Raw genomic sequence first — 15,735 nt, 5'->3', positions numbered from 1 at the left:
AAACCTTAAATTAGACTGAATAAATGAAGATGCGGCATACCACTTCTGAAAGGTTGCTGATCCCTGCTGTACACCATCAAACTCCTGGCTAGTAAGTCTCCCTGATAAGTAAGGGGAGTATGGACCCAGGGCTTCTCCCACTCCCTGTTCCTTCCCACCATGACCAGAGGCAAAATCTGGACAGGGTTGAGCAGAGGAGAAAGGTGGGCCTTGTCAGAGTCTCCCTGAGAAATTCTATTTCTAGATATTTGTATCCTGGCTGAAAATGTCACACACTTTAAAGCTGCAGATCAGATAGGCTAATGAGTGTGCTAAAGATGAAACATATTGGCAGCATAGACTTTCTTGTGCTCATCTGCTTAAAAAATAGCTGCATATGTTGAAATTAAATTTTTCAGAGGAATAGTCTATAATCCACACTAATTGCTTTTTGATATTTAAAACAATGGAGATACGGAGGAAGGTCTAATCTATTAGAGTTCTTTGAAGATGTCCACGCAGTGTGCAGAGGTGGTCAAAAAAGCAAACAAGATGTTAGGAATCATTAAGAAGGGGATAGAGAATAAGACTGAGAATATATTATTGCCCTTATATAAATCCATGGTACGCCCACATCTCGAATACTGTGTACAGATGTGGTCTCCTCACCTCAGAAAAGATATTCTAGCACTCGAAAGGTTCAGAAAAGGGCAACTAAAATGATTAGGGGTTTGGAGAGGGTCTCATATGAGGAAAGATTAAAGAGGCTAGACCTCTTCAGCTTGGAAAAGAGGAGATTAAAGGAGGATATGATAGAGGTCTAGAAAATCATGAGTGATGTGGAGAAAGTGGATAAGGAAAAGTTATTTACTTATTCCCATAATACAAGAACTAGGGGTCACCAAATAAAATTAATAGGTAGCAGGTTTAAAACAAATAAAAGGAAGTTCTTCTTCACACAGCACACAGTCAACTTGTGGAACTCCTTACCTGAGGAGGTTGTGAAGGCTGGGACTATAACAATGTTTAAAAGGGAACTGGATAAATTCATGGTGGCTAAGTCCGTAAATGGCTATTAGCCAGGAAGGGTAAAGAATGGTGTCCCTAGCCTTTGTTCATCAGAGTATGGAGATGGATGGCAGGAGAGAGATCACTTGATCATTGCCTGTTAGCTTCACTCCCTCTGGAGCACCTGGCATTGGCCACTGTCGGTAGACAGATACTGGGCTAGATGGACCTTTGGTCTGACCCGGTACGGCTGTTCTTATGATCTTATGTTTAATGGATCTATTTAGGTCCCAATCCTGCAAAGATTTATAGATATGCTTAACTTTATTTAAACTCTATGAACAGTCCCACTGAAGTCAATGGAACTACTAGCTGTATGTAAGCTAACCATGTGCATCAATATTTGCCGCATCAGAGCCTTAATGTGTGTACCTTTCCTGGCCATTGCACGTTGGCAAAATATACATGACTCAATGCTTTCCCAGGGCATCAACTATCCAGAAGAGAATGAGGAGAAGGTGCCTCTCTCACCCCATACCTTCACAGAAGCTGGCAGAGCTAGCCAGCAAAGGTAGGGGAACAGGATATCTAAAGGGAGATGTGCACTCACTCTACTCACTGGGAACCCAGAGAGGAAGTGGTGTGACTGTACTGCCCCAACTTGTCAGAGTGACTGTGGATAGGTCCACACTGCAATTAAACACCCATGTGTGGTCTGTGTCAGCCTATGTAGGGCTCAAGCTGCAAAATTATGGCATAGCTTCTCTGGGGCCCTCCACCCTCATGAGATCCTGGAGCTTGGGCTCCAGCCTGAGACCGAACAGCTACACTGTAATTTTACAGCCTGTAGCCTGAACCTCGTGCACCTGAGTCAGCTGACATAGGCAACCATGGCTGTTCAGTTGCAATGTAGACATATCCCAAATGCCACAAACAGTCCCTTAATACGCACATTTGGGACTATGGTATATATGCTGTGAATGTCCAAAAGAAAAATACAAAAAGTACAGTTAAGATCTAATATAGCTATTTATCTAATATTTACATACCTCCCCTCCCAGTCTTTTATTTACTGTTATTTATTGTCACAGCCATAAAAATCAAATTAAAATGAGAGTGCATAGAAGACTGTCCAGTATAAAATGTGACAGTCTAACACTAAGCTACAAAATCAAAGACATTTGAAGGTAAGGCTAAAACTCTGACCTAAATCCACTTGATTACACCTAGGTACTGCAGTAGTCTTTCAATGGTGTTTGAAAATACCAGAAGTGCTGCAGGATGGGATAAGAATAATGTCCCTGCTTTAACTCTGAATTTCCTGGGTTTGTGGGTTTAAGACAGCTGCATTATCTCAGTTTAACTTGTCTATGAATTTCATTTTTCGTGTTATTTTAGAAAAGAGGAAAACACAAGAAAACTATCTCTTGGGTAGAGCTTCGCAAAACTCGATGGTTTCAGTCTGAAGAGAGTTTATTTAACTCTTCTTGGTTTTAGTTCTCATAGGTTCACATCCACTGAGTTTCATTTTGAGTTCCGGGTTCTTAGGAACCTAAAACTATCAAAATGAAACGAAGCCAAAGATGCTGAGTTTTTCAGAGTTGCAATACAAAGCTATGAGACAGGGCCCTACTAATTTGTTTTTTTGTCAGTTGCAAATGTGTTTGTAAGTTTTAGTGGGCAAAGTTAAGGCTGGGTGGGTGATATCAATCAGGAGGGGTGAAAGTAAGCAATGAAGAATTCTTTGATAGTCTGACATTTACAGACATTTACATGTTTGTTGTTTTTTAAAGGTTTAGGAATTTTTGTAACATGTAATATTGGTTTGGAATTTTGACTGAGACAATTGAAAGATATTTTTAACCTTAACTCCTTTTATCAACCAAGTTTTTGTTTAGGTACAGGTAGGGCCCTACCAAATTCACAGTCCATTTTGGTCAATTTCACAGCCAGGGTTTTTTAAAATTAGCCAATTTCACATTTTCAGATGATTAGGCACAAAAAGGCAGTTGGGGGTGGGAAGGTTGGTAAGACTATTGTGGGTGATTATGGGACTGGCACCTTTACTTCTGCCCTGCTGCTGGAAGGGGCACTGCCTTCAGAGCTGGCCAGCCACCCAGCTCTAAAGCCAGGACCATCACCAGCAGCAGTGCAGAAGTGAGAGTTGCAGGTTGGGGAGAGGGGGGGTTACCATATGTCCAGTTTTCCCAGCAGTGTGGGGAGCTGATAGCTGGAGCTGCAGCCTCTCCATGCAGGTGTGTGTGTGTGTGTGTGTGAGGCAGTTCAAGCTGCAGCCTCTCCACATGGGGATGTGACAGCTCAAGCTGCGCAGCTTCCCACAGCAGGGTCAGGTTCCCAGAGATGGGTCTGCCCTGCCCTGGAAGCAGCCCTTTCAGGGAAAGAGGAAGTTCTGTCCCACCCCATCCCCTGCTAGGACTAGCAACTGGAGTCCTGCGCAGGGTAGGAGCCTCTGGCTGGGCACGAGATTTCACAGTCCATGATGCATTTTTCATGGCCATAAATTTGGTAGGGCCATAGGTATAGGAATGTGCAGCACATTCTCAAAAAGGGATACTTAGCACATGATCCTGTAATTTATTGAGAGCGCAAGAACAACATCACGTATGAAGAGCCCTATTGACTTTAAAGGGACTCCATGGGGTTTGGCAGTGCAGCAACATCCAGGGATTTGCAGTATCAGGGGTCTGAGTCACAGCTGCCAACTTTCAAGTGGTAAATAAGCACCCTGACTTTCACAATAAGCCAAAAATCAGAATAATCCTATTTCAAAACAAGGCCAAAACAAGCCAACCCCTAAGAACCCCAACACTCTATGTGACGAGATCCCCCCAGCGTGCAGTCTGGGAATCTGGTGGGCCCGCTGTGGACCCCTGACTCTCTCCCCTCCTTTTCCCCTGCTTGCCCCTTGCCCCTTCTTGCATCCCCTTGCTCCTGCTTGCCGGGAGCCGATCAAAAAAAAAAAAAAAAAAAAGAAAGAAGCATCAAGCTACAACAAGTTACAAGCCAAAAACTTCCCAACAAGTAACTCACAAGCCAACTAAGCCAAAAACAAGCCCAGTTTCTGTGTTTTTTGTTTTTTGTTTTTGTTTTGCGGTTTTGACATGTCTGGTCTAAGTCTCTGAGGCCGATTTACTTGCATTTAAGAAGTACAGTACTTTTCACACACACTCCACCTCCAGGACCGGCGCTAGGGGTTTGAGCGCCCTAGGCGGACGGCAATTTTGCCGCCCCGCGCGCTGGTCTTGCGGCTCCGCTGGAGCTGCCGCAGTGATGCCTGCGGGCGGTCCATTGGAGCCACGCGAGCAGCCGACTGTCCTCAGGCACGACTGCGGCAGCTTCACCGGAGCCGCGGAGCACCGGACCCTCCGCAGGCACCGGACCCTCTGCAGGCACGGAGCCGCCTGCCGCCCCCTCTGGCAAAATGGCGCCCACCAATTATTCTGGCGCCCTAGGCGATTGCCTAGGCTACCTAAATGGTAGCGCCGGCCCTGCCCACCTCCCAAATTGAGTTTAGTGAAAAAGATCCAGAATGCAAAAGAATGGAAGTTTTTCTACTACCCACAAAATAGGCACATCAAAGATAGTGGCAGTGGCAGCTTCCCTACCCTGTGTCTCAAACCCTGTTGTGAAGGAACCACCTCTGTCAGTACTGGAGTACAGCACATGCACATTTACTCCACTATTTCCCTATTAATTCTACCAACAACTCTGGTAATTGTGTTGATGTTTTGTGTTGTGTAAATACCATCCAGCTAGAAATTCACACCACCTATTCAGTGGAATTCAAATGAAGAATCTGATCTCATCCTGCAACCATTACTAATATGAGTATCTTCACTCATCTAAATAGCCCCATCAGAGTCAAATAAACTTCAGTTATGCTCTGGGAAACAGACCAGAGGTAATTGGGTTATTTTCAAAGGGACTATTAATTTCTATTTATGTTTCAAGACTTTGTTTGGGGTAACCTTTAATAAAAGTCTGCAGGTGAATCAGAAAAAGAACAACTGTGCTGATTACAAGTCATTGACAAAGCAGTTTTAAAAAACAGGGCAAGTGCCCTCATTTATTTAAGACTTGTTTGAGAATTTGCTGGTTCTATTGTATTGATTGTTCAAGGAAAGTAAAGGTGAAGACATGGATTTTGCATGTGAAGCCCAATTCAGAGTCCACTGCAGTTAATAGGATTTTTTCCATTGATTTCAGTAGGATTTTGGATCAGTAGGCTTAGGACCAGGCATTTAAACATATCTAGGCACCTAAAAATGCAGATGCATGCCTAATGGGATTTTAAAAATTGCCTCAGCAGCTAACTCTCATGGCTCCTAATGCCCTCAGAATGTGTGTGTGTGGGGGGTCTCCCTTGACAGTTCTGGGACAAGGGGAGTAGGGGAGAAAGGATGGTGGCTAGGCCCTCTTTCATCCCTATTACTCAGTGCAACAGTCCCTGCTTTGGCTGCCCCTGCAGCTGCTCCTACCATTTAAACATTGCAGAAGAGGACTAGGTCACAAGAATTAGAAAGTGAAATTGGCAAGAAATTAATAGGGAAATAGTGGAGTAAATGTGCATGTGCTGTACTCCAGTACTGACAGAGGTGGTTCCTTCACAAAAGGGTTTGAGACACAGGGTAGGGAAGCTGCCACTGCCACTGCCACTGTCTTTGATGTGCCTATTTGATGGTGGTAGTGAAACTGATTTGGCTGTTTTTACTACCAAGCTAAACTGCAAAAACTAAACAAACTCCACAGGAAGAAATTAGAATTATGAAAAATTCCTTTTAATAATCTAAGATATTATTGGTAACACAGGTACCAGTCCTAAAAGGTACTGAGTGACTGCAAGAATCACTGAAGCCAATGAGAACTGAAGGTGCTCAACATCTTTCAGCATTTGGCTGGTAACTAAGCAATTTTTTAAATATGCATGTTAATCTGACGTTGTTCTGGAACAGTGTCTTTACTGGGTGCAGTACCTTATATCCCCAAACGAAGTCATCCCAAAATATCCTACAGTAATCCTATTACTAGATGTGTTCCTAAAATGACATTTTTAAACTTGGTGGGTTCAATACTAACCCCCTTTATCCCAAACATAATATAAAAATACTTTATTATATGGTTTAATGTTATATTATAGAGGTGGCCAAACTTACTGATCCTCTGAGCCACATATGACAATCTTTAGAAGTTCAAAAGCTGGGGGGCTTCAGCCCCTAGACCCCCTCGCCACTGGGCAGAAGGATCCAGAGGTGACATATGGGGAGGCACATGGGGCCAGAGGTTTGCTGGGCCTGCATGGTCATATGGTGCAGCTGGGCCGCTTCCCTGCATGGCTGCTGCTGGAGCCAGCAAGCTGGGAGCTGTGACTATGGGGAGACGCAGCAGCAAACAGCTGGGAGCTGCGGAGAGCCCTTGCTTTTGTTGCCGTCTGTTTCCACGAAGCTAAAGCAGTGGCCCCTTCCTGCAGCTCCCACTGTTTGCCACTGCCTCTCCATGCAGAGCTAGCACCTGGGAGCTGCAGGGAGGGGCTGCTGAGGATAAGGGGGGGGCTTACTTAGGGGGATGTGATTCAAGCTTTTTTTGGGAGGGGCAAACTTTTGAATTGTGCTTTCCCCACTTTCAGCAGGCACCAGTCATCTCTGGCAGAAGCCTCTAGCCCCACCACCTTGCTGCCGGGCAGAAGTCCTGAGGGCCCCCATGCAGTCTGCTAGCCAGAGAATGGGACTGGGTGGGGGCTCCACAATGCACTCTTTAACTGTAAAAGACCAAAATGTGGCTCACAAGCTCCAATTGGGCCATTCCTATTATATTACACAGATCCCCAGTTTGCAATCCTGAAGCACTTATTCCTGTGACTAAGGTTTGCTGGGCCAGAACCAAACTTTTAAACTTTTAATTGCTTACAAAATTTGTAATTATTGAGCTTAAAAACTGTGATGTGAGATTTTTCCCTCCTTCCTTCATGATCTCAGTATTTAAAAGCAGATCTGATGACTTGGAGCTGCAACTGACCAACAAAACAAAATAAAAGCATTTGTTTATGGTGTTAGAGTGATTAATGAAGAATTAAGCATTCAAATTATAAGTAAAGTGGAATGTATAATTGATTTTCTTCTGCCATCATTCCTTGGAGAGAGTAAAAAAAACAGGATGACAACCATTAGCTACAGTGACTCTTAAATGTTTCAGAATCTTCCTGAACTACTTGAAGTAGATATGCTAACATTTGCTAGAGCAATCTCAGGCCTGGTCTACACCCCTGAGCAGCATTGTTAAGCTCGCCTAAGTCCCTGTGTAGACAGCACTAGGTCAACAAAAAAATTCTTCCATCACCCTACTTACCACCTCTCAGGGAGATGGAGAACCTCTCATTGGCATAAGTAGTGTCTACAGCAGGGATCCCCAATGCGATGAAATTTGGTGGCATTTTGGCGGTGACGACTTTGGATGATGCCGCTTGTTGGTGGCATTTTGGCGGATGCTTGTTCACAGCCACGGTCCTCCGTGGCTTATCATCTGGTGCCCGCCAGACTAAAAAGGTTGGGGACCACTGGTCTACAGTGAAACACTGCAGCAGAACAGTAGCATTAGCAGGAGACAATTTATTGTCCGTCTCAAGACAGTTACCCTACACTGAAGAAAAAGAGGAGAAGGCTTTATTTATTCTAATACTAATTTCTGTGAGTCAGGTGTATGACTCAGAATGAGCAGTAATGTTGATGCTGGCCTCAGAGAGAGGGCTACAGTTGCTTCTGTAGTGATTTTTGTTTTTTGGAAGTGGGGAGGTTGGGAGAGAGTGAACTAACATTTGTAAACTGATCATAGAACAGAATACCACAGTGAACTCTAAGGGCCAGATTTTCAGTTGGCATACAGCTTGTGAAATCAATGGAGTTACACTGGGAATCTGATCTTAAAAACAAGAACACCAGTTTCATTCAGTTAACCAGTAAAAAGCAATATTGCTGGAAAAAGGCTTTAAAACCATCACAGGAAAACAACAGCACTAGTGCAAAATCAAATCAAACCAAACCAGCTATCATGAATTGCAATGCCAAATTCTATTGCTAGAAATCACAAACGCTAAGACTACTTCTGTATACTGACAAATATAATTGGAAGTATTGGGTATGGGTACTGGGGGCTTTTGTTGTCCTTTTGGAAGGCAGGTATTCAGAAATCGTGGAGTTGGCCATGAGAGAGATGGAGAGTAGAAATGGAACATTCCAAAATGGTGAAATGTCATGTAGGAGAAGTCACTAGCGCAGGGGTGCCACAGTTCAGGGCAACTGCACCTGTATTCCCCTTCTATGGTCCAGCAAAGTTACCACTCTAGGCATCTCAGGCATCACCTCACTTGGGTGGCAATGCGTCTCTCTCCCTGCTGACCAGGATACTTCCAGATGGCACAGGTCCTTGCCTATACTGTGACCTCCCCAGTAAAGTCAGATTGCCTAAGCTGGCCTACTTTACTTTTTTCCTCAGAGATGGTTGACAGTGTTAGTGCCAACAATTATACATTACTACACAGCTCTTTCTAAGCAAGAACTCTTATTCTTAAGGTAAAAACATTACAGAGAAAACATCTTAAAACAATAAGAGAACCTACACACATGCTAATAAGCTTACTAGAGATAACCCTAACTCCTACAAGGGCTCTGGTTGGTGATTAGTTCTGCAAACTCCACACAGGGCTTTTTCCTGTGGTCACCAGCTTGTAACCGCATTAGCTCAGAACAGCTCCCCTGTGAGTCTCTCCTTTACCCAGTTTAGGCCTTTGAAGAGACCGAATAGGTAATCAGTCAGATAATGGGTTTCTCTTCAAGGTGCAGCTTCAAAAGGATGGCTCTAGAGGTGAGTAATTTGTATTCCCCAAGTATTTCCTAAGAACATGGCTCAACTAAAAGTTCAATCTTGTCTGCTCCATTGTTGTAAAAGAGTTCTTTGAAGCACATAACACTTCCAAGTGTTTACATTAGTCTTGTATCCCCCTTAAAAGAAGTTACATACCATCCCATGATAATACATAAACCTTTGCATTTTAATATAATTACCTTCTAAGATACTTGGACTTAATTCCATAAGGTTTGTCCAGGATATTATCGCATCTGTCACATGGGTTGGAGTGTTGGTGGTAGGCAATGCCTAGCTGCCCTGGCTCTTTGTTTCCAGTGTACTGGTGAACATTTATTCTCCAACATTTTTCATCATGTGACAGATGGCTGTAGAATATTGCTTCATTTTCAACTGTCTCATTTCCTTTTCATGTTCAATGCTTTCCTTCATTCTCTAACTTTCCTTCTGAAGTGCCATCCATGTGTATTCTTTGCTGCTTCTTGATAGCTGTCTGAAGTGATCCTCCTCCTCCTCCTCCATTCTCCTTTCCTCTTTCGCTCCTGCTTTAGGTTCTCCACCAAGGGAGGCTCTCTTTTCATCTCATTCAGTTCCAAGAGAATGATATCCTTCACTGTTGTTTTTTTTGTTGTTTGTTTGTTTTTTTAATATAGGCTTTGAGTCTATCTACATGAAGTACTTTCCTTTGTACTCTTCTGTCTGTTCTGAGGCTGTCATGTTGCTGTGTTGTAGCAGTATCTGAAAAGGAAATGAAAGAAGAAAGAGTTAATGAGGATAATGTACTTCCTTTCTCTTTCAAATGTGACATATATGAAGATAAAGGTGGCTTGTGCAACAATCTGCTTTGTCCCTAATTCCTTTATTCCTCTGGTTTATTTTTCATTTCTTGTTTGCGGGCTGCATATTATTACAGCAGGGAATACAAAACCTCATGAAAAATATTTTTTAAAGAAATTAAAATTTACCATTTTGGGTAGAAGATGGGGGAAGAGGGTGGTTTAGCACAAAGCCTTAAAGATGCTCTTTTATTTCAGGCATCTGTTGGGAAATAGATGTTAAATGCAGGCCTACAGGTGGATATTGGGCTCCTGAACGTTGCAGCCAAAGTCCAAGGAGTCTTGTTTACAATAGGTCAGTTACACCCTGATAAATCTGCACTAGAAATCAACAAGAAAGGAGCCCAGCGGTGATAGAAAGGTCATGTCCATCTTAGAGGAGGCTGAGGGAAGGTTGCTTTGCTTCACAACTTCATTGCTACCCTGCATGAGTGGTTGACTGAGCAATTAATTGCTCATGATCCCTAGAGGACAAGGGGGAGAGAAACTGTTACGTGAGCTAGATAGCTGCCTGGTCTTGCTAGCCAAGAGACTGACTGATTGACTGACCGACTCATGAATTACCTATTACTAGTTGGGGCATTTGTGCTTACTAAGTAGCTTAATGTGATAAATAGATATGGCTTTTGAATTGTTAATAATATTGTCCCTGTGTATTTTCACACTTTTATTCTTTATAATCATTCGGGTGCCATTTTGTTGCAGATCACAATGATATTGGGCAGTTTGTGCGATCCATAGAAGCTTAAGAATGTCTATCCTTTATTCACCAACATAATAACAAGTGGCCTAGAGTGAAGTACATAGCAGAAGCGGGAATCCAGTCATAATGGTACTAGTGGAAGATGAGAGTTAATGTTTGCTCACTTCGAGAAGGAGGCAGGAGGTCTTTGGTTTTTCAGCAATTGTTCAGCTACTGGGATGCATTCCACACCCTACTCATTCATTGCTGACTAGAAAGAGCTAAGGTTGGCAAGGGGAAGAGGGGAAATACACAAACTTCCACAGTTACTTGTATCCACCCTTACAAGAGCGGTTGCTCCTTTTAAGTCATTAGACCTGGTTCACAGATCCTATCCTTCTTTTGCCCGACTGAATACAATGAAATCAGCCAGAATAAAGAGCACTATACCTTATTTGGAGGGTCTCTCACCTCCTGTGTATGAGGCTCCATCTGAGCCAGAGTCTGCTTAACTTGGTGAGTCAACTCTTAGGGTACGTCCAGTAGCGATCGATTTATTGGGATCGATATTACACTATATATCAATCCCATAACGCACTCCCCATCGACTCCAGAACTCCACCAGAGCAAGTGGTGGTAGCGGAGTCGACAGGGGAGCCGCGGCTGTCGATCCCGCGCTGTGAGGACGGGAGGTAAGTCGGAATAAAATATGTCAAATTCAGCTATGGTATTCCAGTAGCTGAAGTTGTGTATCTTACATCAACACTCCCCTCAGTGTAGACCAGGCCTTAGCCAGATAGTGTGATGAGTCATTAGAGGTACCTGCAGGTTTTGTTATAAGATCAACCCCATTTAACCAGGTTTCAGCCAATCCACAAGTGAGGACTCACCCAGGTGCTCCCAAAGTAGGTATATAGTTCCTAAAGGAAGCAATCTTTCCCGTCTGCTCGATGTCACTACTTGCAGGGAATGTTTCTGTTTCTGTAGTTTCAACAGACTGCCCCTGTCTTTTTACACACTAGCTAGTCTTTGCTCCAGCCTGTATCTGCTCTTGCCTTAGCTGGCTGCCTGGTGATTCAGACACTCTGTCCTCTGCTCCATTTGTAGTGGTGTGAGAATAGCTCCTCAGAGTTAGGAAATATTCCCTGCTCCTCACCTTTGTCCCCCTCATCATAGCAGGGCAGGGAGGGATAGGTCAGTGGTTTGAGTCCTGACCTGCTAAACCCAGGGTTGTGAATTCTATCCCTGAGGGGGAAAATTGGGGTAACAATCTAGAGATGTGTGCTCCTTGAGCAGGGGGTTGGACTAGATAACCTTCTGAGGTCTCTTCCAACTGTGATATTCTATGATCACTGAACTCCTCTTACTTTTTCTGCCTTAACAGCACACTACCAGGGCTGGGGGATCATGGATCTTTTCAGGAACAGTCCAAGTGTCCTCATCAGGTTATTTTTAAGTGATTACCCCTCTCCCGCCTTTATTTTTTTAAATAGATCAGGCCACCTGAAAGAGCCACTGGCCTTCAGAGCCAGAGCCATTGGCCTAAAACTGACAGCAGGTTCACTGAGTACATATGTACCACATCATGTTGCTAACATGCCCTTGCCTTCTTCTTCCCTTTGAATTGACATTTCTCCTCATGCACAATCAGTTAAAGCTGGGTTGTGTCTACATTAGGCTTGTATTTTAAAATTGTCCAAAGTTACTACCACCAGTTCAGCTCCACTGGTGTTCACAGTGGTGGAAATGCCAGCACAGACAGGCCTCCAGGCATGCACGGTAGTTTTACACAACTTTTTCATCCTGTTAAGAGCAGGTCTAAATGGAACAGATGGTACACTGGTTAAAACAATGGTAACCTGGGATGCCTTATCTGCACTAGTGCTCGTGCTATGGTTACCTCTAGTGGAGCCTGTGGGTAGGAAATGTTTAGCAAAAAGCCTGATGTAGACAATGTCATAGAATTGGAGGAAGATGGAGAAAGGAAAGACAGGAATAAATCAGAGAAAATAAAAGAACAAAAATCTAGAATTGGTCAAAATTTTCTGAAGTTCAATTCTTCAATTAAATTTTTCATTTACATTAAAATTTCAACAAAAGGGAGAATTGTTCATGTTTTTTATATGAAAGAAATCATCCTGTGTCAGATTCAAAAGCAGAGAATAGTTTGTACATAAACACCATGCTCTCAAAGAAGTGGATATTACTGACAAGATGTATGCTATAATTTCCTGAGAGACAAGGTGGATGAGGTAATATCTTTTATTGGACCAAATTCTGTTGGTGACAGAGACAAGCTTTTGAGCCCAGAACTGAGGGAAAGCTCTATGTAGTATGATAGCTTGTCTTGCTCACCAACAGAAGTTGCTCCAATAAAAGTTACTACCTCACCCATCTTGTCTCTCTAACATCCTGGGACCAACATGGGCTACAACACCACCACATATAATAATTGCTGGAGGTGAGATAGGGGAATTATACACAGGTAAAAGACTTCCAGGAAACTTACTCCTGGGATACTCCGGGCAGGAGCACAGAGAGTAGTCTGCAATAAGTGGGAAGGAACATTGTGAGACTGTGCTAAGAAAATCAATTGAAAAGAAATACCAATGCTTCCTGTCTACAGTAGCGCTGAGATTGCTCAAAATGAATCAGTGTAGGTCTAAGCATTTACAAGTCGTGTTTGAAGGGCACCCAAAATAAGTGGCATCATTGGAAAATGTTAGCTTGTGTGTGTTAGACACAGGAGAAGGATCTGAAGAAATATTTTTTGATTTAATATATCTCAGGAAAATGGGCAAGAACATTCTACTTATGAGGATTAATTTGGTAAGCATTTCAAAATCCTCAGATAGAAAACATTATAGAAGCACCAACTACCTTTCCCCCACACTCTCTTTTCATGTTGTATCTTGTATACATTACTCTTGTACTTCATTGTAAAATAAATATTAATACTACAATGATACAGTGACTGAGCCTAATATTTTGAGTCTTCCTACGAAAAATCTATCGCCTTCATCATCACAGGATCTGACCTTTCGTAAAAATTAAATAATGTCACATCATCCTTGGGAGATAGGAAATTATTCTTGTTCCCCTTTTATGGATGGAGAATGGAAGCAGAGAGAGATCGAGTGACTTCCCCTACATCACACAGGAAGTCTGTAGCAGAATCCAAAAATGAATCAAGATCTCAGGTCTTAATCACAAGAACATGCTTCCCTAGCCTTTTTTGTCTAGCTAAGAGCTAGGAGACATGGTAGAACTGTGCAGAACACATCTGACAGTTTCATAAAGCTGTATCCAGAAATGCAATTTTCAAGTGTCTGGGGAAGTCTTGCTGAGACACTGTGATCAGTGCACATGAGGACACTGAGTTGCAGATTGAATGCAAGAGATTTTTTTGCGAGATATGCGTTTAGATATTTTATTTTCTCCTTCTAGGAAGAAATGCAAGAAATTTTTCATATATTAATCTGCAGGATTTGTCTTTTTCATTGTTTTGATTTCTCTATTGACCTCAAGAGATGTGGCATAAGGTCATATTTTTAGCAGCCTTCAGCATGGGCAGGAGCCAATTACTGTTAGCAGCCCTTTTGTGACTGCTTCACAGATTCAGGTAAGAAAGAATATCAGACAATGAAACACAACTACGATAATGTAGTTAGAATGATTTATTTATTTTCTGGTCCTTGTGGGCTGATTTACATTGACTTCACTAGAATTTGTTTGCATGAAGGTTGCTTTAACCCACTAGGTTGTTACACCTCTCAGGCTTCACCACTAGCATTACACAAGCTTCTACATTTAATTTCCATTTGAACTTTGATTTTAAATAGCTGTGGGATTTGAGCAATAACTATGGAGAGATGGGGTGTTTATGGCTGACTAAGGGTATGGCTACACTTGCAGCTGTACAGCACTGCCGCGGAAGCACTCCCGCTTTGAAGTGCGAGTGTAGTCGCGGCGCTAGCACTGGGAGAGAGCTCTCCCAGCGCTGCAGGTACTCCACCTCCCCGTGGGGATTAGCTTATAGCACTGGGAGCCGCGCTCCCAGTGATGGGGCACTGTTTACACTGGAGCTTTACAGCGCTGTAACTTGCTGCGCTCAGGGAGGTGTTTTTTTCCACAACCCTGAGCGAGAAAGTTGCAGCGCTGTAAAGCGCCAGTGTAGCGAAGGTCTAAAAGAACCTGATGGACCAAACACAGCTGGTCATTCATTCCACTGAAGTGCCCAGCAGAGAGGTTGATATAGTGTCAAAAAGAAAAGGAAATTCAAAATAACAAAACAAAGAGCATATAGTAATGAATGTGTTTTATGGAGTATTTTCACCGAGAAGGGTCATCTACTGAGTTGGAGAAGGGGAGGAGAAATCAGGACTTCTGAGTTCTTCTTCCCAGCTCTGCTGCCAACTTGCTGTGTGTTCTTCATTATGTCATTTAGGTCCAGATTTTCAAGCCACCGCTAATATTCCTTATCCTTGAGAGTTTGAGGGCTTGACACAGAAAAGTGCTGAATATCTGCAGCTTCCAAAGTTTCTTCAGCAGGAGCTATGGATAATGATCCACACCACTGAAAGCCAAGCCTGAAGTGTTTGAAGTTGGGCACTCAGAAGCGGAGGCAGTTAAAATTATTATGCACTTTTGAAAATGTTGACAAATTCTATGTCTCAAATATTCCCATTTTAAAAATGGATGTAACAATGTATCTTATAGAGAGGTTTTATGAGGCTGGCTTATTTTTTAATATAAGATCTTTGAGATCATCATAGTTATATATTAGTATTAATAAACTGACCTAGACAGAGCATTTTAAGGGAATTAATGCTTTGAAAAACAACCAATCAGGTTGCTTAAATCATCTCCATAACTTCCATTCAGAATTAGAAAACTAATAACTCAGAGAACTTCTCTGTAAAATTACACGCACAGAACTAAAACTGGAAATACATGAGACGCCCCCACGGGTTTTGCTGAGATGATGGAACAGAGAGAGGATTTACAGATCTGTCTTTGGGTGTGGGGGAAGGAAAGCTGTTTCACCGAGAATGAAATTTAAATCAGTCCTCGCCCTCTGGGGTTGGGGGAGGATTTTGCTGTGTGTTTCAATGAGAGATTTACAATCAATCGCCTTCAGCCTGGTTTGAAGTGTCCCTCATTCACGCGATCTAGGCAGCAGCCAGATAGTTAACTAGCTGCTTTCCGGACTGTAGTCACTGTAGTTTGATTTCACCCACAGATGGAAACAAGGGAGAAAGAGGGCTGACTCTGAGTAGTCAGCCTCCCCGCAACCCGGGCAAGGGTAAGATGCCCCTACTCTCCAACCTCCGGAAAGGGGTGAGCGGGCCAGTT

Source organism: Gopherus flavomarginatus, chromosome 1 (assembly GCF_025201925.1).
Source record: "Gopherus flavomarginatus isolate rGopFla2 chromosome 1, rGopFla2.mat.asm, whole genome shotgun sequence".
Classification (NCBI taxonomy): domain Eukaryota; kingdom Metazoa; phylum Chordata; order Testudines; family Testudinidae; genus Gopherus; species Gopherus flavomarginatus.
The sequence above is the reverse complement of the archived record's forward strand: the minus strand, read 5'-3'. Positions refer to the sequence as shown.